Source organism: Lepidochelys olivacea, assembly GCF_965140295.1.
Source record: "Lepidochelys olivacea isolate rLepOli2 genome assembly, chromosome: 21".
NCBI classification, from domain to species: Eukaryota; Metazoa; Chordata; order Testudines; family Cheloniidae; genus Lepidochelys; species Lepidochelys olivacea.
The window spans coordinates 2,110,443-2,136,043 of NC_140431.1; the positions used below are offsets into that span (position 1 = coordinate 2,110,443).

Genomic DNA, 25,601 nt, shown 5'->3' on the forward strand with positions numbered 1-25,601 from the left:
CCCTACGTTTAGAGCCACGATTGAAATGCATTCCTTCGTCAGGCCTTCCTCTGAAAATGGGCTGCAGGAGAAGCCCGATCTCCCGGTGCCTGCTGCTACAGGGCGCGGGAGCCTTTCCCATACCATACTATGGCCTCTTTCCCACAGCAAGAAGATGCGCAGGAAACCATAGCTCTGCAGTCCTGAGGGCAGCTAGGATTTGCTGCCCGTGATGGTGAGGGGCCCGTGGGAAGGGGACATGAAGGAACACATCTCAGAAATGTGCAGGGGGAACCGAGGGGCAATAAATGGCTGAGCCCCTGCCATCACCATTCAGGCCAGCAACAGGCTTTGACCCAGTAGCCAGACCACGTTGCCCCTCCCAGGCAGCTGCTGTTATCCATGGTTTGTGGAATAAACCGAGGCACGGAAAGGTTCAGGCCCTGATTTCCACCCACACATGCCACTGACTCCCCAGGGAGAGCAGGTGCTTGGTGTACTGATTCGCGGTGGAGGAGACCTGCCAAAGGCCGTCATGAGAACATCTGTGGTCATGAGGAGACCAGGCCCTGCCGCTGCACAAGTGGATTTGCCTACGTGGGGCGTGCAGGGGAAGAGAGCAGTGAGGCAGACTCCTGGGTGTGCACCAACCTGCAAAGCGCCCGAGGGCCAGCTGCCTACTCCGTGAGGGAGGGAGCGCTCTCTGAACCGCTCTCTGGGGAAGCGCATGCGGCTCTAGCAACGTGGCACATTCACACGTGGAACGCTCACTAGTGCTAGGCAGAGCTGGCCAGTGCTGCTTCCAAGAGCAAGATGGGCCAAAACCATTGCACAGAGCCCGGGAACCTCCTCTGATCCGCATCCCCCATCCATCTGCTGAAGGTCAGTCAATAGCAGCCAGATGTTTTCAGATCCTCCAAGGCAATTTAAATGCCAGTCTCTGTCTTGTGGAAGTCAGGGAAATGTAGAAAATGAATGAATTACTTTAGCAACACCGTCTGCATATAGAGCAGCATTGCTCACCTTGCTGGCAGGGACGGCGGGATGGGGGGGAAGAACCAGGCTGCAGCAAGCATCCTGCCTGGCAGCTCTGATGCAAGTGTCCTACTCTCCACGTGACCCGAAAATGCTTGACAAACAGGCATTTTCCATCATTAACTGGTGTCACTCGAGCCTCCTTTTCAATCTTCAACAACTCTGGTTCTTTGTGCAGGTGGAAACCGTGTCCTGAAACTCCCCCCAGCTCCACTGACTGATCTCCATGTGACAGAACGTGTCCTGAAACCAAACCCAGCACACCGCTTCCCTGAGCCAGGGGCCTGACGCCCAGGAGAGACGTGTCCCCACCACAAGCAGAGCCTGAGCACTTAATTGCTATGCTGTGAGGGGTCTGCTGCAACACGGAGGGGAGTTCACAGGAGCTGCCAGGACCATCAGACTATCAACTCCAGGCCTGTAACAACATTAGGCTATGGAAAAAGATAACGGAGCAATGCTGAGACAGCAGTGCCTGGTGACTGAGGACAGACAGAGGGTGTATAAGGGGACAGAAAGAGAGAGGGATTTGCTCACCATTTACTTCAGACTCCCCAGTGCCTCACTGCTGGTCTGTCCCATTGGTTTGGCCAATGCACACTGATGAAAGGCAGATATCGGGGAGTCATCTTGTCTTTGCCCCAGGCCTGGTGATTCTCCAGACCTCAGGCTCCTGCATCACACCCAACAGTCATCTCTCATGTCTCTGACCTTCCAGAGCCAGTGCCCCACGCTCTCTAGGGCACTGGTTTTCAACTTTTTTTCATTTGCGGACCTCTATAAAAATTGGAATGGAGGTGCAGACCCCTCTGGAAATCTTAACCATAGTCTGCGGACCCCCAGGGGTTGAGAACCACTGCTCTAGCATCAGCAGGGCCTGGGGCCCCGTCCCTGTGGAAGGAGCTGTGACCCCAATGGAGCAGCACTTGGGGGGCACTGGCAGCTTTCACTGGGAGCTGCCTAAAGCCCTCCTCGTGGCTGCCAGGGGGCTTGGAGGGACAACAGGGGATCCCTTCAGATCTCAGTTGCTTGGAAATCAGAGCAGTAATGCTTCCGGACTCAACCTGGGCTGGAAGACGCACGGTCAGGACGAGCCTCAGCGAGTCTCTTTCAGATCCACGCCAGCATTCAGTCTGTATCCCCACCTCCTTCCACTGGCACCCCAGCTCAGCAGGCAGGGATGGAGCGAAGGGACCACCTGCCCCCTTTCCTCCCCCCGGCAGGAGATGAGCACAATCTGACACGATCCAGATGAGACCAGTGACACCCAGTGAGCAGAAAATGCCTTGGGAGTGGATCTGAATGGGTGTGAACCCTCAGGTACAAGGCAGAGGGGTACTGGGATTAGGGGCAGGGTACATTGCCCCTGCATGCACTGCACAGAGTCGGCTCCAGATGCTACCCATGCGAGCGGGGGAAGAACTGTTTTGTGGTCACAGTACTGGGCTGGGACTCCAAAGACGTGGACCCAATTGCTCCGCCACAGACTCCCTGTGTGACACCTGGCAATTCATTTATCCTGCTGGGCCTCGGGTCCCCATCTAGACCACGGCGATGAATCTGTGCCACACAGGTTCAGCATCCACCCTCGTCACCGGAGCACAGAAGCACAGTCCAGCAGGGCATTAAGTGGTGTCGCTAGCATCCTTCACATGCAATAATACAGCAACCTCCCACTCTCTCTGTGCCTCGTCTATTCAGATTGTGAGCTTCTCCGGGCAGGGAACTTCTGCTACTTGGCCCGGCGCAGCGCCCAGCACCACGGGCTCGGAGCTCAGCTCAGGCCTCCAGGTGCTGCTCCGATACGAACAACAGTGACCAAGCAAGGCGAGACAACGTGGGGTTTCTGGGGGAATCTCTTCCTGGAACGGACTCAAACAGCTGTAGAAATCAAGGCTGGCCAAGTGCCAAGCTCCCCTACCTTCTCAAAGCTGTGCAATCTGCAGTTAGTTAAGGAAGACTGAGCTGTTTGGGATAGCTATGAAAGAATAAATAAATTACAGCTGGCCATGCTATACTGAGCGGGAAAGCTCTTGTGTGGCATTGGAAGAGCTGGGGACTGTACCGCCTTCGTGAACGCCCTCCCTGGTGCTCAGAGACGTGCAGGGGATCTAAAGAACTGCATGCTATAAGAGACAAAGTGGAGCACAATCCATCCTTGTGGAACACGGCACGCACTCCAGCTCCGATCAACCTCGCGGGAGCTGGTCCACATAGTTCCACACAAAAACTGTTCCCATCTGGAAACATGATTTTGCACAGTTCACTGTCTTCCATGGGAAAAGGCTGAATTCAGCACAATCTTCTGATTGTCCCAAGCAGGAGACTCCAACCTAACCAGTTTGACTTGGACACTTTGAAACAAAATGACATTTTTCATTCCAAAATGTGGCTCTGACATAAAGAACACCGTTCTGACACGTCAAATCATTTCCTTTGGTTGACACTGTCGATACAGTTCCAATCTGACATTCCCAGCTGGAAAGTTTTCAGAATTTTCCATTGGCAGGCTGGATTTTCTTGCACTGGTTTTCATTCTGATTTGGAACAGAAAGTAATTTGGAAACATCTGACTCTCCCACGGTGTGAAAATGCCATTTCCCATCCAGCTCTACATCTAGGCACACCCAATGGTCATGGGAATGCACTCACCAAACGCTGATGGGTTTGCTTCCTGAGACAACAAAGCAAACACACAACTGTGCTAGAGAGGAGATCATAGGAGCAGAGATTGCCTCTGCAAACAACTTCCAGTTACAGGCGCCTACTCCCAGGACTAGACCCCGTTCCTCTTTCTGTCCTCCAGAAAGCTCCCCTAGTTCAGCACAAAACCGTGTGCTCCAGAACCAAAGGCACTGACCTGGGAGTCAGGAGCCTTGAGCTTTATTCCAAGGGGCTCAGGCACCCAAATCTCCCGAGAAGCCAATGGGAGCTAAGCACCAATGCCCCCTGGCTCTGAAGTGCTGGGCTGGGACCCAGGAGATCTCAGTTCAATTCCTGGCTCTGCCACAGATTTCCTGAGTGACCTTAGATTTAATCTCCCTGTGTCTCAGCTCCTCATCTGTAAACTGGGGATAACAACGCTGACAAGCTTTATCAAGTGCTTTGGGATCTGTGGCTGAGAAACACTGCACATTGGGGTTCTGGTCCACCATGTGGCTCCGAGGCACTTGGATCATACAAACAACAAATCCTAACAGCAGCTGAGAGAGCTGGCAAGTATTGCCATGACATCCCTATGTAGAGATCTCAAACCTGGGCCAGGAGGAGCACCCCTTCCCCCATACACCACAGAGAAAGCCCTTTTCACCCCATACCTGGAGCTTTCTTGCTAAGGTAGCCCCCAGCTCCGTCTCTTTAATGGCGTGAGGGGAATTCATGGTGCTGGTCCTGCGGGGCATGGGTGGGTGAGTGACTTCAATCCTCTCTAGGGTGGTGCTGCCTAGAGGGCAGGCAATAAGGGCCAATGCACCTGTGAATAAACACACAGTAACACCGGAGGGCGTGACGCCAGCCACGAGGAAGAGCAAGGAATCCTCTCGACCAGTTCCTCCCTTTGTTGTCTGCGTTAGAGCCTCTCAAAGCCCAGCCAATACCATCTCTCTCTCACACACACACACACACACAGCGAGTGGGAACACAGACAACGGGAAATGTGCTGCGAGCTGCTCAGCGCCTCTGGTGGGAATATCTCGCTCAAGGCTCTGTCGCAGGGCCAGTTGAAAACGATTCCCCCGCCCTGCCTGGAGGGTTTTACGCACGGCACCCCTCTGCTGTGCGCCGTCAGAGGGAACTGGGGCCCAAGCGCAGGGAGGTTTGCTCCGCTCCGAGAGGGAGGTGGCTGGGACACTTTCATTCACCAGTCAGTTTCCCCACTTGGTGGAGGCGGCTTCCATTGCTTTCCTTGCTGATGGGTTTGGTGTGACAGGCAGTGGTGACAATGGAGAGGGAGAGCAAAGCAGGCATGAGAGGCTGAGCAGAGAGGAGATGGAAACCTGCCACCCCCCAGAGTAGGGTGACCAGACAGCAAATGTGAAAAACTGGGACAGGGGGTGGGGGACAATAGGAGCCTGTATAAGAAAAAGACCCCAAAACTGGGACAGCTGGTCACCCTACCCCAGAGACAGGGGCAGATATCCCAGGGCCTTCTCCAGGACTCACTGGCAATGGCCAGCACCTCAGCCAACAGCCTGTCAGAGTCAAGCCAGCTGCACAGGGAGCTAACAGTGACATCCACTGGGAGGCTCCAGGGTAGGGACTCTCAGCCTTCTCTATACCACAAGCCCATGCCACAAACCTTGGGGACACGAGGGAAGGCCCCATGGGTCATGGCCCCAGACTGAGAGCCTGCGCTTCGGAGCCAGTGAGCATGGGGCTCATTTCCCAATGCCAGAGGCTGAGCGTGCAGGGCCATGGAGCCTGGGTTCCCTTCTCCGCACCTCCAGCCAGCCCCTGCAGATATCTCCACTGCTGTCTGCATTCCAAGAGCACCTGGAGACTGCACTAGAAACCGCGAGGTGCGAGGGACCCACACCGAGCCGGAGCCCACCCCAAAGAGCTTGCACAGACCAGACAGAGCAAGGCGGCAGAAAGGAACTAATCTCCACTGACAGGTGGGGAACTGAGGCATAGAGAGGCTAAGTGACTTGCCCAAGGTCACACAGGGAGTCTCTGACAGAGCTCGGAATTGAACCAGCGCCACCTGAGTCTCCCTCAACTGCCATAATCACAAGACCCATCTTGCTCCTGGGCAGCACGGGCAGATGCTGCCCATGCTCTGCCTGCTCAGTGGGCAGAGTCCCCCAGGGTCACCAATGCTGCCTTGTTCACCAGAGCTAAGCCCGCTTTCCAAGGAGTGAAAAGCTGAGCTGGGGAACACCTGCTCCGGTTACCTGCTCACTAGCTTATCAGGCCTGGAGGGGGCGGGGGAGGGTTTGGCATCTTTGGTTTCTGTGTCCCAGTGGCAGACATACCCATCCTATCCCCGCCTGCCCAGGGAAAGACAACAGCCACCATGGGAACCAGCTGGCCAGCGTTCCTGCCCAAGCCCACGCTGACGCAGAGGAAATGCTGCACCATCCCCTGCAAGTGAGGTGGCCAGACATGGATCCCGGACTACAAATGGCAGAATGCATTTCATGACAATGCCAGTGAAGACACCATGGGCTGCTGTCAGGACCGTTGCCAAAAGGCAGGCTGACAGGAATGCTAATGAGCGTGTCAGAGTGTCCAGGGCCTATTCCTCCCTTTTGTCTCTGGGGTCACTTTTCACCATTTCATGTTCCTCCCCACCAACAATCTGATGCCCCAGAAGAGCTGTTGACAAACTGGGCAAGACTACATGATCAAGCTTAAAGAGATGCTGCATTTGGTGCCTCCTCTTCAGCTCTGGCTAATAACTGCCATGCTCTCCAAATGGAAGAGAGCATTTTTAACATGGGCCATTTTCTGGGCCTGCTGTAGTCAGCCTCTATTGTGCTAGCATCATTGCAGCAGTTGTGTTTAATTTTGTAACGCATTCATTAAGTATGGTACAGAGCTGTGAGTGATGAAGCGCTAAAGAGAGTTAGCGGAGGCTAATCACCAACAGCCATGGAAATTATGATCTCAGCACTAAGGTGTTGATTTCATTTTTACCAAATTATATGGTCTGAAATCTAAAGCCTTGTTTTGTTGTTGTTGTTAAAGCAGCATTTAAAATGCTGAACCTCCAGTTGGTACGGCTCCAGCTGTAACGCCGTTTGGAATGCAGTCTGATGCCCAACAGCGTTAATGAGGGACTTTCTGTCACAATCAATTATGCTCCGAGTTTTGGAAGTCTGGCACATTATGTGCACAGGCTTGTGAGAGAGGATAATTATACTCAGCAATATTCCATGGGAAAAAAAAGAGGAGATAGGGGAATAGGAATTAGGCGCAAGGTTTTCAATGCAAAATAATACAGCACTCATCTCTAAAGGGATACCACATCACACCCCTCTCAGGCCCAGCGGCTTTGCCAGCTTTTGGAAAGCTATTCTAATAGTCCAGCTACTTCAGGACAGCTATGAGTTTGCAGCATTTTTGGTTGGTCAGAAAGGACCAACAGTGCCCACAACCTTCTAGGGACAACGTAGCAGGTAGTTTATCAAACAAATGTGTGTGTGTGGGGGGGGGGATTGTAGATGAGATGGGGAGAAATTGAATCAAAACAGTCTCATGATTGTGTTACTAAATGCCAGTACAAGATATGGGTTGGTTGTCTGCTGAATTTAAACACTCCCCTGCAATGTTTGCAGCTCAAAGAATAACAGCATTGGGCTAATGCATGAAAAGCAGGATTTGGAGCAGACTGTAATCTACGGTGAAACTGATTAGTCCATGTCAATTTTCCAAAAGGAGTGAAATATAAAGGGTAAACCAACCCAATAAATAAAAGTAAATTAAGGTTGTACAGTTCTGGACATTGCACTCACCCCTGGTTTGGTTAGTAACACAGACAGTCACAGGTATGATGTGTATCTACCAATATGGAATATTCTCATGCAGCCTCCCTGTAACACTAGGAAGTCTCTCTGTGATCCAGTGTACACAACTGGAACACCCAGTGCAGAGCAGCACCTGGCAAGCAGGATCATAGTAAGTGCACCTCAGCCATCCCTGTCTTCATCTTAGGGCCGAGCTCTGCAAAGTACTGAGCCCCATCACAATCCCACTTGCTCTCAAACGGCTGAGTAAGGCAGCAGTTTTAACTTCCGGCCAGCACCTCTCAGAACCATCCACGAGCTAAGATGGCCATTTTCAGACAGGAGAGAAGATTAATGCTCCAGTCCTTCACTCTCCGAGCACTCTGGGTACCGCCACTGCCTCCCTGAAAGCTAAGCAAGACCTCTGTGCTGGCGAGGGTTTCTGCCCGTTCAGTCCACGCAGGGCGCAATGGGCAAAGCTGTGTCTGTCAGCTCGCCCTACTGTAGTGCCCAGCTGGATGCAATGGCTGCAGATGTTAGCTACAGCAGTAGCCAAGCAAAGGTTCCCTGGTATTACAGGGGGAATTAGTCTCACCAGTCACTATCCTTCATGCCACGTCCCACAAGGCAGAGAAATTGAGAGAGAGCGCGAGAGCGGGCGCGCATTGTCCTCTCCCAAGGCAAACCCCGTGGTGGGTGCACAGCCTCCGGCTGCAGCGAAAGGCTGTTCAACGGGGTGCCTCTTGGTGCAATGGCTAGTAGAGAAATGGGCCCATTGCAGAAGCACTCCTGTCGCTGGCACTAACTGGCATCCTTTGTGGGGGCCTCAGAAGGGAAGCTGGGGATCAGCCAGACCACGGGGAATGAACTCCTTCCGAAGCGTTGCTCCAGGTGAGGGGCAAGGCACAGTGTGGGAGATGGGTACCCTGCCGCTGTAGCTCAGGTGTCCAAGGCCTGGTTTGGAAGGAAACGGCAAAAGCGGTGGGTGGGCTGTAGCGAGAAAGGATGAAAACCAGCTGGCGCATTGCACCACAAGTCTCAGCACCTCCAATACCCACGGCAGCCCTGGCAGGCTGAGGAGTTGGACCCCATCACCTGGACCGGACAAGACCGTGGTTGCTTTCCGACAAATCCTGCTGCTCTCCTCAACAGTAAGAATTACACGGTCTGAAGAGAATCGGAGGATTCCTAGGGAAGTCGGCTCAGGAAGATGTTACTGTCCTTTGAACATAAGCTGATCGTGACAAGGCTGGAAACTCAATACAAATGGGCTCAGTGTTTACAGCGGAGCCCACAGGTCACACTGACTGGTTAACTTTTTCTGTAGTGCCCTCCAGGGGATGAATCAAGCTTAAGAAGCAAATTCACCTGTTCAAATTACACAAGGCAGAGCTCTAGCAGGGTGGGGGAGTTGCTGATGCTGCTTTGGGCATGCATCCCATGAAGCTAGCTTGCCTTCCCACTCATAGGCTGATTGCCTGAAATTACTGTGCAGAAATTGAAACATTCAGCTTCCGCCCTCTGACACACTGTACTCCCGTTGTCCCTCCAGCTTCTGGGCACTTCTCCACCGCTTGCTTTTAGACTCCTGATTCCTTTTTTTTGGTACTCAAAGTGACACACATTAGAAAAGCCTCTGTGACATGACAATGCAGGGCAGGGCTGAGACACAGTGTGGGAGAAGGTTACCTGGCTGCTGAATCTTGGGGGGCCAGGGAGCACAGCACCGTGGGAAATGGGAAAGCAGAGAACGCAGGACTTGCCAGAATTGACCAGCCCCAAAGTCCGCTAGTCTAGTATCCTATCTCCAACAGTGACACCAGCTACTTCATAGGAGCAGCCAGCAGATGGGGGATAATCTGCCCCAAGGGAGTTTCATCCTAACTCCCAACATTTAGGCTCTGGCATAAGCCCTGAGGCAGTAGGTTTTATGCCCCTTTTCATTTTAAAATTAGCTGTTAGAGCTCTGGATATTCCTGTTATCAGATGTCCACTCCATCTGTGAATCTTGCCAAGTTGGTGGCCTCCATGACATCCTGTGGCAATGAGTTCCACAGGCTAATTACACGTTGTGCAAAACTGTGGAAGCTGCTGGGATTCTGCCAGGAAGGCCCAAAGGAGGCACAAACACTCTGTCCAGAATGACAAAGCAGCAGCAGCAAGCCCTGCAGGGCTGAACACATCTGCCCATTAAAGGGTCTCTCTCCTTCTCTCTTCCAGTCTGATTTCCTTTCACCTCCTTGCTCATTCCGTCAGCGTTTGCCGCATTCTCTTCTCCACCAAGGGTGAGCAAGGGAGGTTTTAACTTGAATTCAGCCCAAGTGCTGGGACTGACTCCTGCCCTTGCACTTCGTGACTCCCATCTCCTGATGCTGCTGGCATTTTGAAGGTCTGCTCTATTGACAGCTCTATCCTCAGATTCACCCAGGGCCAGGAGCTGCTGCTCTCAGATGGAGAGAGGCAGCTCAGCAGGGGGGTTGATACCCAAGGTTAACAGCAGCTAAATCAGTCTGGTCATTCCAGGAGAGTAGGACACTTGACAGCTAAAGTTGTTGTCCCAGTGACTGTCAAGTGCTGCCAGCACGGCTCTGTGCCCCGGGAGCACGCGTGTAGTGCTGCAGAGGAGAGCCTCTTGGATATCTCTGTGCCATGTCACCACTGATGGCCAATCAACTTGAATCATGCAAGAGAGATTATTCAGAGAGTAAGCCCTCCTATTCTCTCTGCCAGGCCAGTGCTAGGGCGTGGGACCCCCCTTTCCATCTCTTTGGGATGGCCAAGCCTCTGGCTGGCACATTCCTCCTTTCTAGATGCCAGGCCCCTGCTGGGAATCCTTCCCCGGACACAAAGGGGCCAATGAGAAGAGGGGAATGCTCATGCCAGGCATAAGGACAGCTCTGTCCCCTTCTGCCCCTTACTTCATTCTACAAGTCAGCTCGACAGGACGTAGAATCTTTGGGCCCGATTCTGATCTAGTATAAATCAGGAGTAGCTCTGCTAAGCCAATAAAATTAAAGCAGGGGAAATGAGGTGAGATCAGAATCAGACCCATCTAGCATCTTAACTCCTGTCTGAACCCCTCTGCTGTCAGGAACAATTGGTGCCAAGTAGGGCCATTTCCTTCCCAGAAAGAAAACCAACTGTTGCTATAACTGAGCTTTTATGCACTCTCAGGCTGCTTTCCAAAGGAGGTCAGTATAATTTACTCCATTTTACAGATGGGGAAATTGAGGCACAAGAGGGGATGTGACTTGCCCAGCATCAGCCAACAGGCCAGCGGCAAAGCCAGAAACCAAGCACTAGTTCAGCTCTCTATCCACTAAGCTGCCCTCTCCCCCTCCCAGAGTTTGGGCAATGGAGCAAGGGCAGCAGGAAATGTTTGCTCCTTTTTTGGTCCTGAGCCAGTCATTTTAGCCGATCAGTTTGCAAGTGCTGGCGCAGGGAAGCAGCCTGGATGTGACTCTCCAGCCTCCACTGCTCCTGTGAGGCTGACGACAACAGAAGGCTCAGCTATTGCATACGCTGGGACAGAGTGAGTGGGAGCAGGAGTTTTCGGACTCATTTTGGAGATTTTACAATAGCCAGGTACAGTGCAGGAAAACACTACATCTCTCAAACGGTGACCAGATGGGAGGATTGACTTCGATCCCTGTTGGTGGGCTGGATGTCACTGTGTGTGCATCCTGCAGGCCACAGCAGTGGGAACAGGACCTGACACTTGCCAGGGTGTGTAGACAGCAGCAGTTCCAGGGGAGCCTCTGCCTCGCTGAGCCGGCAAGAGCCACCCCAAGTTGGTCCTAGCCGGGCGCTGCATTTCCCTGGCCAAGCAAGCCAAGCTGCAAGTCACTCATCAAATCTCACAGTGCCAGCTGGCTGCTGCCCATCACCGTCACAGATGACTTCCACTGAGACCTGAAGGATCTGCCTCTGCCATGAGTCACTCTCCCAGCTCGGGTCTCTCTCTCGCCTACAAATTATGCAAGGTTTTGAGCTGGGTTTTTTAGATGCACGCTGCAAGCGGATAATTTAATTAGTTTCACTGTTGGTTCAGCCTTGCGCCTAGCAGGAGTTCACCGTTTCTTTAGAACCAGTCCTGTCTGGCATGGAGCCACAGACCTCCCTCCTCACATCTATGCCACTGCTGGCCCTGGTGTCTGCATTCCAACACCTAGGCCCTACCCTGGGCACCAACACAGAGCCGATCCGACAGAGAGGGCACAGGGAGGTGCAAGACAGCCCAGTCTGCTGAGTGAGGCAGCTAGGTGAGATGTAAATGCAGCTAATGGGAACCAGGTCTTGCTGATTTAACTGGCTTTACATCCAACGCAGGAAAGCACCTCCTGTTGGCGGTGCCTCCGTGGAGAACTGCCCGCCTGGGGGAAACTCAAACAGAGACCAGGCTCCCACATACAGATGCACGCCAGCCAGGACGTCACCCCCCCATACTTATGCTTCAGGAACGTTTCCTGCCCTTGAGTTCCCCACATTCCCCCAGCCATGACTCCTCATGCCACTGGGACGCTCTCCTGCTGAATCTGAGATCACAGCCCACCAGTGCGGCATCACTGGGTTATGACTTCACAGCAGGAAGAGAAACCCAGGGGGAAGGAGAAGAGATGCTGTTATTCAAACCCCAACAGCAACCGGAGAGCCAGGAAAACACTGCCTGGAGCCAGGCACCTGTGTTCCTATACATATTCCCCTCTCCCCCTGAGCCCCCTAGTCTGCCCCAGACAGCAGCCCATTAGTGCAGCCCCACTCCTGCCCTGATGCAAAGGGGTGGGAGGGGTGTTTAAACTCTCCCGCTGCTCCTCCCTGTGAGCAGACCCTGTCTCCATACTCCGCTAACCCAGCAGGGGAATGGGAGGCGGTGGGGAGGTTCCAAGAACGCCACGTAGGGACCTGTCTGCCCCGGGGGACTTACTCCAGATTAGGGCAGCGCGGAAATTTAAGCACAGCAGCTATTTGGGACTAATGCCCCGTGTGGACGCTCATATTCCAGAATAAGGGACCCTTTGCCGACTCCGCTTCCAAAGCGATTCTGGACTAAGCGTGTTCCCCCAGGGGGCTCACGGCAGGCAGTGTCCCCGGGGGGAGGGCTGCTGATCTGCATTTTCTGTCCTCCCGCGCCCCCTTTCCAAGAGGCTGACATCTCTGCGGAGAACCAAGTCACCCCGTGACACGCCGAGGGAAGCTGGATCATCCCCAGGAGTCCTGGAAGCCCGGCCAGGGCTGCTCCCCCCGCCACTGCCCCGGCACGCCTCGTGCTCCCCGGGGAGCGCCCCTCCAGCTCCCGGGACCCCGCCCGGGCAGCTTTCCGCCTCACCCCGGACCCTTCGCGCAGCGGCACCGGGAACCCGACCAGACGGGGAGGGGTCCCGGGGCGGCTCTCAGCCCCCAGAGCCCCGGCTCGCTCGGAACTTTGCGCGGAGGCAGCCAGAGAAAGTCGGCGGGTCCGGGCGCGCGGGGAGCTCCCTGGAGCTCGCCTCGCCCTTGCAGCAGGGGGGCGGCCGGGGGCCCCGCACCTGGCTGCAGCGTCCGGCCGCCGAGCCCCGGGGGGGCCGCGGAGAAGCGCTGGGTGCGACCGTGGCAAAGGGGGCGCCCCGGCTCCCCCCCGGCTCTGCCCGGCCCCCCCCTGCCCGCGGCGGGTCCCCGCGCACCTACCTGTTGGGTCCCGTCACAGGTGTCCCCGCCGCGCGCCCCGGCCGCTGCCCATCCCCGCCCTGCGCCCTGCGCGCCGCCGCTGCGCGGCTCGGGCCGGCCGGGGCTCCCGGGCAGGGCTGCGCTCGGCTGGACGCGCAGCGTCTGGCGGCTCCGCTCGCTCCGCACCAGTCCGGCTCGCTCCTGCGCCGCCCGCTGCAGCCTCCTCGGGGGCCGCCGCGCAGAGCCTGGGCGCCTGCGAAGGGGCGCAGCGACCCCTAGCGCCCGCGCGGCCCGGCCGGCTGCCTCCCGCCCCGGGGAGCCTCCCCGCCCCGCCCCGCCGGCCGGGGGCCCGGGGAGCCGCTCGGGAGCTGGGCCGCCAAAGGGGCCGTCAGGGCGGCTGGCCCCTCTCCCCCGGGTCTAGGGCGGCCAGAGGTCCCCATTGTATAGCGACAGTCCCGATTTGGGGTCTTTTTCTTATAGAGGCTCCTATTACCCCCCGCCCCGCCCCGCTTTTTGACACTTGCTGTCTGCTCACCCTACTGGCCCGGCCCCCAGGACACCGGGCGTAGGGGCTGCTGGAGGGGGACCTGGCGCCCTTCACCCTCTGCCTACCCCTGGGTCTTCAGCACCTGGCCCAGGGGCTCCCCCCCCCCCCGGCTCTGAGTAAGGACAGGCCCCAGTCTGGTGGGGCCCCACTCTGCTGGACCCTGGACCCCCCTAAGGAAGAGGCAGCCCCTGCCCCACAGAGCCTGGGGCGAGGGCTGCCCCTCAGGACAGCACCCGCTCAACTTTAAGCCCTCGACTTCAATGGGACTTAAGCACAGGCTTAAAGTGGTTTTCTTGAATGGGGGCCTAAGTCATGCAAAGGTGATGGCCCCGGGGCTGGGGAAAGCATTTCAAACCCCTCCTGTGAGGAGGAACAGACCAGGGCCAGATTTAGGGGCAGGCGGCCACCTGGGGTGCCAGGCTCCCGGGCTGCTTTTATTGTTAGCAACAAAAGGGAACATGGGATGTCTGAAGTGAAATGTTTCAGGTGTTCCCTATGTGGAGTCATTCTTCACGAACCTCCTAGAACATTCTGGACCTTTGTAGAACCTCCTGGAACCTTCCAGGCTTTCTGAGAACTACCTCTTTCTCCAGCCCCCTAGAATGGTGTCAGCCATGCCCTGTACATTTCAGTTATTCTTAAAATGAAGACGTTTCTATAAGCTTAGAGGAAACAATTTGTTTTATTTACTCATATATGGCATGAATAAATACAGATTCACAGATCCTAGTGTGCAAATTTATTGTTTTATATGTCAGGGATAACTCAGGCATCCAAATCATGCATCAAAGTTGTGAAATGGGCTACAAATGCAATAAAACGTAAGGTATTCAAAAGTTTAACGATTGGGGGGGGCAGAGAGTCTCCTCACCTGGGGCCCCATTTGGTCTAGGGTCTCCCCACCTTTCTCCCAGCGGGGGACGAGGAGCTGCAGCAGTGCGGGAGAGGGCAGGGCAGGGCTGCCATGAGTTTGTTTAGTCACCGGGGCATAGCGTCCGGCTTAGAGTAAAAAGGAGATCATTTTTGCTATATAGGAATTTAACACATTTTTTTAAAAAAAGAACCAAGTCAAAACTGCATTTTTTTTCTTTTAATATGTTAAATTAGACCTGGTTAGTCAATACAAAGGGAAAAGTCCTATAAACCCAGCCGCATTAATAAGCCGTTAAGTAAATACAAACATTTTACTTTTCAGATCACAGAGTTCTAATAACAGCAACAAAATCAATAAGAAGCTAAATGAAATCTGCCATTTATATTCATCAGATCACTTGAAAGAAAAACTCACAAAATTAGGCATCTATTGATAGGATAATAAGTCAATACAAACATATTCCTTTCCAGATCACAAAGTTTTAACACAAACAATCAATAGCAAACACTATCAAAACTACTTTTCATATCAGACAAATGCCAATTAAATTAGAATCATATTATTCAACAAGGAAATCTGCACAATTTAGACCCTTACTGATGTGATGATTTGTAAATACAAATAGATTACTTTCCAGATCACAGAGTTACAACATGGGGGTTGGGGGGAAAGGGGGAAGAGGGGGGAAAATCGGGTTTATGTAGAACTGAACCTGAATCGGGTAATTTATCTGATTTCATCAACAAATTCATGTTTTGTTTGGGTTCAGTTTGGGTTTTGTTTGTTTTTTCCCTTCTCCTTTCTGGGTATCTTCAAGGATCCCACCACTTCATTATAATCATGCAAAAGAGACTTTTTAGTATCCTTAAAAAGACAAAATTTGGCAGGGAAAAGAACTGATACAGCAAATCCTAATAAAGAAGATCCATCTCACAATACAACAAAGGATTTCCTCTTAGCCTTGGTTGGACCAGACATACCTGCTCAAATATCATTATCCTGAGTCTTTCTTTCAGCTCTCCAGATGTCTGATGTCAGTCCTTCCGACTTTGCTTCAGCAAGATATCTAAGCACATGACTAGGCCCATTGATTTTAATCTCATCTGCTTAAAGTTTTACTCATCTGCTTTACTCATCTGTTTAAAGTTACACACATGCTTCAGCAATTAGCTGGAGCTTCACAGTCTAAAGAAGATGCAAAAGTTACAATGAAGGTTTCAGTCAGAGGGTTAGAACCGGATATACAAGCAGATGCTGGAGTTTTGTTGGCATCTCAGAAATATTTTAAATGGTTAATATGGGATCAACTTGTCTACAGATGTCAAATTTAAAAATAAATAGAGAGAGATGCCTAAATTAGGGTTATCAAACCCCTGTGTTCTCAGTGATATGCTCTGGAAAGATTTGGGACACCTACATTTTTCAATGGGCTACTGATTTATCCTTGGGAGCTACTTATCTAATCCGTCTGCCTAGGGCTTTATACCCAACTCAGTACCCTGGTAGCTGAGTGCCAGAGCTATGTGAATAAAGGTTTTTGGTTTGCTGGCTATTTTTGAAAAGTTAAATATATATAAAAAGAAAAGGAGGACTTGTGGCACCTTAGAGACTAACCAATTTATTTGAGCATAAGCTTTCGTGAGCTACAGCTCACTTCATCAGATGCATACTGTGGAAAGTCTAGAAGATCTTTTTATACACACAAAGCATGTATAAGTTTGAACCAGAAACACAATTTTTCAAAAGTTTTGGTGAAATCAAAAAGTCAAAAAAAAGTTTGTTTGGGATCAACCAAAAAGTTTAGTTTAAACAAAATTGAAATGTATCATTTAGATTTTGACCATTTTAAAATTCTTTGAATTTTTTAAAATAAAGTTAAAGGAAATTTTGAAATGAAATGTCGTTTCAAGCCAAAAGAATGAAGTTTCATTTTGAAACTGACATGAATTCACACAAAAATTTGGTGTCGCTGAATCTGCATTTTTCTATTAAAAAAGTTTCAGCCAAAACTTTTCACCCAGCTCTACTGAGCATGTGACATCCCCTCCTGAGGGCTTTGCTTTCTCTCTGTCTCTTCGGCTTTGTCTACATTAGGGAACTTCTGCAAACATTTCCCACTGATGATTCAGTTGTACCAGTGAGAACCCTAGTGGATCCAGAGCTATGAGAGGAAGGATGTTCCAGTGGTTAGAGCACCAGTCTAGAAGGTGGGAGACCTGGGTTCAGTTTCTCTGCTACAAATGTCCAATGTGCCCCTGGGCAAGTCACTTAGCCTCTCTGTACTTCAGCGCCCCATCCGTAAAATGGGACTACATCACCAGGGTGTTGTGAAGATAACAACATTAAAGACTTTGAGGTGCTCAGCTACACTGGTGATGTGGTACCTAAGGTAGATAGGCAAGGCCCCACCACAACCATAAAAGCGTCTCTGAACTGCTGAGAAACTTTGGGAGTCACCAGTTGCTCTGTCGCATTTGCTAACTGGGGGAGAAATGGATTTACGAGCAGACTGCTCAGCCCAAATGCAGCAGTGTCCGACTGAGGGAACCCAGGAAGGAAGATATTCTCTTTTTGACATACGGTGCCCTAGAGCTGTCCCTGGGGTGCCCTTGCTAGAGTGGGCAGCAGCATGCTGCAGTCAGGAGACCCGGCTTCAGTTCCCAGGTCTGCCAGGCTCTCGCTGTGTGACCTGAGCATGTCCCGTAACCACCTTCTTCCTCAGTTTCACAATCTAGCAAATGGGGATAGTCACATTCCCATTGTCTATGTGTTATTACATTGCGGCAACGAAGAGCAGGCCTCTGTATGCTGGGCACCATCCAGGCATGAAGTCAGAGGCTGCCCCTGCCGCAGAGACTTTAAACAGACAAAGGCAGGGCGATTATCCCCATTTGACAGGTGGGGAATCAAGGCCCAGAGAGACGAAGTGACTTGCCCAGGATCACACAGGGAGCCTGTGGCAGAGCCAGGAATCAATCCACATCTCCTGAGACTCAGTCAGCACCTGATCCACAAATCATCCTTCCTCTCTGGAGCTGCTTTCTGATTGACCTGATGAAAAAGGCTAAGACTTTCCAATGGGCCTCAAGGAGCTACATGCCTAACTCCCACTGGCTCTCGTTAGAGCTAAATATTCTTATGATTAAACATTTCTTCATTCAAGCCCTCCATTTGCTCCTCTCCTGTCTATTCAGCAACATCCTGTGAGAGTGAGAGACTGGGAGGAAAACGTCACTCCCAAATGCTACGAAGTGAAAAGGAAGGAGGGGGGGAAAGCCAATTCCAGTAAAAAGCAAGAGGGTATGGGGAGCAGCCAAACTACTCCAGCAGGGCTAAGCCTCTGGCACCAACCCTTTCTGTGGCAGCAGGAGAAGGCCTGGCCAAAGCTGCAGGAAGTCCCTGAGGCCACAAGGTCCCTTGGACTGCACAACATGGGCAGGGGGAAGCTGCAAATGGGGTCACGTAAAGTGCTCGTGAAACACTATGGTCTGGAGATTTCTCCTTCCCTGCACTGGAGTGGGAGCAGACACAAAATGAAGATGTGTAGCTGCAATCAAATTACCCCTTAAAAGAAATAACAATAAATTCTGGACTTCCCAATTACAGGGGACAGGCAAACCTTGGAAACCATTAAGAGCTGCTTCTTCCGTTGATGAATTAGCCAGAGTGCACAGAGCTATTTGCTGAGCTTTACTGTATTACACTAATTATAAATTAATATATTGCTCATTACACACTAAAGCTGTGTAGCCAACTAATGCAGTGCTGCAAAGAGGCCATTTTAAAACATCCTTTGGTATTCTTTATATCTAGATGTTTAATTTACTTTTGTATTGGTTTAAATGTCACCAAAGTGTCATTCTCCGAACTCTCTGGTGGGTTTGCCAGAAAGTGCATTACAACTCAGAAGGCAATATCCCCGACTTCATCCTACTTCCTCCGGGGCTTTGGAAACACGCTGAAATGATGAACCTTTCAAAGGATTTTTATGCTGAACTGTCATACAATAAATGGAGTAAAACAGCAGCCTTTAAAAGGCTAATTCCTTATGTATTTATTTTTAAACAGAGCCTTTCATACCGCTGGATTGGCAGTCCTGGCTCCAGACATTCCCCGTTTAGCCATTGAACTAGTACAGCACGGGCTGCAGAAGAGCAAGCATCCCTTCTTTACACACCCACACCCACACTTACATACACACTGCACCGCCAGAGGCTTCAGTCCTGACCTCTAGGGACCCTGCCAGCATAAAATGGTAACTCAGTCCCTGTGGCACATTGGATCTTCAGCCTTTCAGTTCCAAGTGGAGGTAATTGTTTTTTGTTTCTTTGTTTGTTTGTTTTTAAATGGCCTTTTTGAAGGAAATTAAATGTTTTGCTTCCTTTGAAATGTCCCTGTCTTGCAATGAGACAAAAGGATTTGGAAAACGATGTTTTTTTCAGTTTGGGTTTTTTATGGCCTCTTTCCCATTTTCTTTTCTCTGTTTCCTTCTGCCCCCCACCCCCCACACCCCAACACACACACACACATTTTTCAAAAAGAAAATAAAGTAAGAAAATAAAAGGGAGAGGTAGGACACACAGAGAGAAGGGATTGAAAAAGATCTTTAAAAAAATGAACCAAAATGAACATTTTTGTTTAATTTTGTCAAAAATCCGAAAAGATCTTGGAGAGTTTTACCCCTGCTGTGCTCTGGAGTGAGTGACAGTGCAAGGAGCAGGACCGTGGTGAATCAGACTGTATCAGGTACTGGCCCTTGGAGGCTGGAAGAGGTATTTTAAGAGGGCAGTTACCCTGTTCCAGGGGTCCAGAATAACCAAAACGGGTGAGAGGAAGATGGTCCCGAGGAAGGGTGAGTGTCTGGGAGAGGGAAGATTTAGAACGATCCCAGGCTACCATTCCTTTAAGGGCTGGGATCAGGAGCATGGTGCAGTGGGCAGAACAAGCTTCCTGCAGCTGTTTTGGGGTTATTTGACCCTCCAGGGCAGGATTCAGGGTGTGGCCAGGTGACTGGGTGGGTGAAGCAGAAAGGTGGCTCCAAGCCCAGTCAGGCAGAACCCGCAGAGAGGAGGAATCCAGCCAGCTTGGTCCCTAGACGGAGGGCTGTGAAACCTTGGACTTAAGGGGAGCGTCCGCAGGCTGGGGATAGCACTATTTGGAACACACCGTTCCGAGGCGGAGGAGTGCGGAGCCCTGAACATAAGGGGGAGGGGTTGCCTTGGGAGCTGGGTGCTGTTTGATAAATTAGACCCCTCGGGGAGGGGGACTATTGTCGTAAAGCCTCTGGGCGTGAGTGACTTATGCCCAGAGGGAAACCAAGGGTGGGATGCAAGCTGGGCCGCCCTGTGCGGGTGTCCCTGTTACACAGACCCTGCGGATTTAGTAAGGGAGGAAGGACACTAGGTGTGAAGTTTTCCATCTGTCCCTGGAGCTCTGACTCCCAGCTCTGAGGTCAGTCAGTCCACCAGGCCAGGCTGCTTCCTGCTGGTTTGTTTCCTTGGTTTTCGGATGTACCCATCTCCGGTGCCTCTGGAGTGTAAATAGCTGCACAGGAGCACTGACCTGCTTGGGCCGCCCAAGACATACAGTGATGTCCTCGGACCCCAGACCAGTAAGCCAGGGGATAGTGGTCATCAGTGCAGCTTTTCTTTAATGACAGGTTTCAGAGTAACAGCCGTGTTAGTCTGTATTCGCAAAAAGAAAAGGAGTACTTGTGGCACCTTAGAGACTCACCAATTTATCTGAGCATAAGCTGTAGCTCACGAAAGCTTATGCTCAAATAAATTGGTTTGTCTCTAAGGTGCCACAAGTACTCCTTTTCTTTTTCCTTTAATGGTGAGATGAGAACAGGGAACGGTGAATTAGAGCACTCCCTTCAGTGTCTCCTCCAGCTGAGGGCCTTTCACAGGCCTTTGATCTGGTATTTGGAAGCGTTCCAAAGGCAAAGGGCTGGAAGAGCCAGACCTAGACATGCAAGATTGCTTCCAGCATCACAGAAAGGAGTCTTAATTGCATTTCTGAGGAGGCTGCTAAGTTCAGCCCTTGCTGTATGGTGCCCCAGCAGTGAAAGCTTTCGATAGCAGATCAGAGAAAAGCCCAGGGACTGAAACAACCCTGTGAGGAGCCTAGGTTATTCATTTTCCCTGGCTCGTTTCTTCCAAGGACATTGCAGACCATCTCTCATTCCGCCAACTTTTTGTTCAAAGTGCCAGGCAATTTCATGTCTATTCAAGGGTAATCGTTGCAATTTCATGACACTGAAAGGAGGTCTGCGGTTGCCAAACTGTGTGGAGGATTCTCCACAGCCCGGTTGGAAAGCAGAGAGGAGCTGAGGAGGGGTTCAGACAGGGAAAAAGGGGCTGCAGATGATGATATTAAAGAATCAAACTACCTGCAGCCACAGCTCACGCTGCTGTGTGGTCCTGCCAGACTAAGCAGGGCCTATAACTGGGGGAAAGGCCTCTAAGGGTATGTCTACACTACGGAATAAGGTCGAATTTATAGAAGTCGGTTTTTTAGAAATCGGTTTTACATATTCGAGTGTGTGTGTCCCCACAGAAAATGCTCTAAGTGCATTAAATGCATTAAGTGCATTAACTCGGCGGAGCGCTTCCACAGTACGGAGGCTAGAGTCGACTTCCGGAGCGTTGCACTGTGGGTAGCTACCCCACAGTTCCCGCAGTCTCCGCTGCCCATTGGAATTCTGGGTTGAGATCCCAATGCCTGATGGGGCTAAAACATTGTCACAGGTGATTCTGGGTACATATTGTCAGGCACCCCTTCCCTCCCTCCCTCCCTCCGTGAAAGCAAGGGCAGACAATCATTTCGCGCCTTTTTTCCTGAGTTACCTGTGCAGACGCCATACCACGGCAGGCATGGAGCCCCCTCAGGTAACCGTCACCGTATGTCTCCTGGGTGCTGGCAGACGTGGTATGGCTTTGCTACACAGTAGCAGCAACCCATTGCCTTCTGGCAGCAGATAGTGCAATACGACTGGTAGCCGTCATCGTCGTGTCCGAGGTGCTCCTGGCCACGTCGGCTGGGAGCGACTGGGCAGACATGGGCGCAGGGACTAAATTTGGAGTGACTTGACCAGGTCATTCTCTTTAGTCCTGCAGTCAGTCCTATTGAACCGTCTTATGGTGAGCAGGCAGGCGATACGGATTGCTAGCAGTCGTACTGTACCATCTTCTGCCGGGCAGGCAAGAGATGAGGATGGCTAGCAGTCGTACTGTACCATCTTCCGCTGGGCAGGCAAGAGATGAGGATGGCTAGCAGTCGTACTGTACCATCTTCTGCCAAGCAGCCATGAGATGTGGATGGCATGCAGTCCTTCTGCACCGTCTGCTGCCAGCCAAAGATGTAAAAGATAGATGGAGTGGATCAAAACAAGAAATAGACCAGATTTGTTTTGTACTCATTTGCTTCCCCCCCTCCCCTGTCTAGGGGACTCATTCCTCTAGGTCACACTGTAGTCACTCACAGAGAAGGTGCAGCGAGGTAAATCTAGCCATGTATCAATCAGAGGCCAGGCTAACCTCCTTGTTCCAATAAGAAAAATAACGTAGGTGCACCATTTCTTATTGGAACCCTCCGTGAAGTCCTGCCTGAAATACTCCTTGTTGTAAAGCCACCCCCTTTGTTGATTTTAATTCCCTGAAGCCAACCCTGTAAGCCGTGTCATCAGTCGCCCCTCCCTCCGCCAGAGCAACAGCAGACAATTGTTCCGGGCCTTTTTTCTGTGCGGACGCCATACCAAGGCAAGCATGGAGGCCGCTCAGCTCACTTTGGCAATTAGGAGCACATTAAACACCACACGCATTATCCAGCAGTATATGCAGCACCAGAACCTGGCAAAGCGATACCGGGCGAGGAGGCGACGTCAGCGTGGTCACGTGAGTGATCAGGACATGGACACAGATTTCTCTGAAAGCATGGGCCCTGACAATGCATGCATCATGGTGCTAATGGGGCAGGTTCATGCAGTGGAACACCGATTCTGGGCTCGGGAAACAAGCACAGACTGGTGGGACCGCATAGTGTTGCAGGTCTGGGACGATTCCCAGTGGCTGCGAAACTTTCGCATGCGTAAGGGCACTTTCATGGAACTTTGTGACTTGCTTTCCCCTGCCCTGAAGCGCATGAACACGAAGATGAGAGCAGCCCTCACAGTCGAGAAGCGAGTGGTGATAGCCCTGTGCTTGCAACGCCAGACAGCTACCGGTCAGTTGGGAATCAATTTGGAGTGGGCAAATCTACTGTTGGGGCTGCTGTGATGCAAGTAGCTCACGCAATCAAAGATCTGCTGATATCAAGGGTAGTGACCCTGGGAAATGTGCAGGTCATAGTGGATGGCTTTGCTGCAATGGGATTCCCTAACTGTGGTGGGGCCATAGACGGAACCCATATCCCTATCTTGGCACCGGAGCACCAAGCCGCCGAGTACATAAACCGCAAGGGGTACTTTTCGATAGTGCTGCAAGCTCTGGTGGATCACAAGGGACGTTTCACCAACATCAACGTGGGATGGCCGGGAAAGGTGCATGACGCTCGCATCTTCAGGAACTCTGGTCTGTTTCAAAAGCTGCAGGAAGGGACTTTATTCCCAGACCAGAAAATAACTGTTGGGGATGTTGAAATGCCTATATGTATCCTTGGGGACCCAGCCTACCCCTTAATGCCATGGCTCATGAAGCCGTACACAGGCAGCCTGGACAGTAGTCAGGAGCTGTTCAACTACAGGCTGAGCAAGTGCAGAATGGTGGTAGAATGTGCATTTGGACGTTTAAAGGCGCACTGGCGCAGTTTACTGACTCGCTTAGACCTCAGCAAAACCAATATTCCCACTGTTATTACTGCTTGCTGTGTGCTCCACAATATCTGTGAGAGTAAGGGGGAGACGTTTATGGCAGGGTGGGAGGTTGAGGCAAATCGCCTGGCTGCTGGTTATGCGCAGCCAGACACCAGGGTGGTTAGAAGAGCACAGGAGGGCGCGGTACGCATCAGAGAAGCTTTGAAAACCAGTTTCATGACCGGCCAGGCTAAGGTTTGAAAGTTCTGTTTGTTTCTCCTTGATGAAACCCCCCGCCCCTTGGTTCACTCTACTTCCCTGTAAGCTAACCACCCTCCCCTCCTCCCTTCGATCACCGCTTGCAGAGGCAATAAAGTCATTGTTGCTTCACATTCATGCATTTTTTATTCATTCATCACACAAATAGGGGGATGACTACCAAGGTAGTCCAGGAGAGGTGGTGGAGGAGGGAAGGAAAATGCCACACAGCACTTTAAAAGTTTACAACTTTAAAATTTATTGAATGCCAGCCTTCTTTTTTTTGGGCAATCCTCTGTGGTGGAGTGGCTGGTTGGCCGGAGGCCCCCCCACCGCGTTCTTGGGCGTCTGGGTGTGGAGGCTATGGAACTTGGGGAGGAGGGCGGTTGGTTACACAGGGGCTGTAGTGGCAGTCTGTGCTCCAGCTGCCTTTGCTGCAGCTCAACCATACACTGGAACATTCTGGTTTGGTCCTGCAGCAGCCTCAGCATTGAATCCTGCCTCCTCTCATCACGCTGCCGCCACATTTGAGCTTCAGCCCTGTCTTCAACCCGCCACTTACTCTCTTCAGCCCGCCACTTACTCTCTTCAGCCCGCCACTTACTCTCTTCAGCCCGCCACCTCTCCTCCTGGTCATTTTGTGCTTTCCTGCACTCTGACATTATTTGCCTCCACGCATTCGTCTGTGCTCTGTCAGTGTGGGAGGACAGCATGAGCACGGAGAACATTTCATCTCGAGTGCTTTTTTTCTTTCTTTCTAATCTTCACTAGCCTCTGGGAAGGAGAATATCCTGTGATCATTGAAACACATGCAGCTGGTGGAGAAAAAAAAAGGGACAGCGGTATTTAAAAAGACACATTTTATAAAACAATGGCTACACTCTTTCAGGGTAAACCTTGCTGTTAACATTACATACATAGCACATGTGCTTTCGTTACAAGGTCGCATTTTGCCTCCCCCCACCGCGTGGCTACCCCCTCAACCTTCCCCCCTCCCTGTGGCTAACAGCGGGGAACATTTCTGTTTAGCCACAGGCAAACAGCCCAGCAGGAACGGGCTCCTCTGAGTGTCCCCTGAAGAAAAGCACCCTATTTCAATCAGGTGACCATGAATTATATCTCACTCTCCTGAGGATAACACAGAGAGATAAAGAACGGATATTGTTTGAACGCCAGCAAACATACACTGCAATGCTTTGTTGTACAATGATTCCCGAGTATGTGTTACTGGCCTGGAGTGGTAAAGTGTCCTACCATGAAGGACGCAATAAGGCTGCCCTCCCCAGAAACCTTTTGCAAAGGCTTTGGGAGTACATCCAGGAGAGCCGCAAATGCCAGGGCAAAGTAATCCTTTCACATGCTTGCTTTTAAACCATGTATAGTATTTTAAAAGGTACACTCACCGGAGATCCCTTCTCCACCTGCCGGGTCCAGGAAGCAGCCTTGGGTGGGTTCAGGGGGTACTGGCTCCAGGTCCAGGGTGAGAAACAGTTCCTGCCTGTCGGGAAAACCGGTTTCTCCGCTTGCTTGCTGTGAGCTATCTACAACCTCCTCCTCATCATCATCTTCTTCGTCCCCAAAACCTGCTTCCGTGTTGCCTCCATCTCCATTGAAGGAGTCAAACAACACGGCTGGGGTAGTGGTAGCTGAACCCCCTAAAATGGCATGCAGCTCATCATAGAAGCGGCATGTTTGGGGCTCTGACCCGGAGCGGCCGTTCGCCTCTCTGGTTTTCAGGTAGGCTTGCCTCAGCTCCTTCAGTTTCACGCGGCACTGCTTCAGGTCCCTGTTATGGCCTCTGTCCTTCATGCCCTGGGAGATTTTGACAAAGGTTTTGGCATTTCGAAAACTGGAAAGGAGTTCTGATAGCACGGATTCCTCTCCCCAAACAGCAATCAGATCCCGTACCTCCCGTTCGGTCCATGCTGGAGCTCTTTTGCGATTCTGGGACTCCATCATGGTCACCTCTGCTGATGAGCTCTGCATGGTCACCTGCAGCTTGCCACGCTGGCCAAACAGGAAATGAGA

At 51.7% G+C, this 25,601-nt stretch overlaps 1 protein-coding gene across 1 annotated transcript in view; it reads right to left on the reverse strand.

Moving 5' to 3' along the window:
- Positions 1-13,311, reverse strand: part of TAFA3 (TAFA chemokine like family member 3) — a 71,091-nt gene extending 57,780 nt beyond the window's left edge. Inside the window, exon 1 of the mRNA XM_084611279.1 lies at positions 13,125-13,311. The gene's annotated coding sequence lies outside the window, so the exon portion shown is untranslated. The remainder of the gene's footprint in view (positions 1-13,124) is intronic.
- Between the last annotated feature and the right edge of the window lie 12,290 nt (positions 13,312-25,601).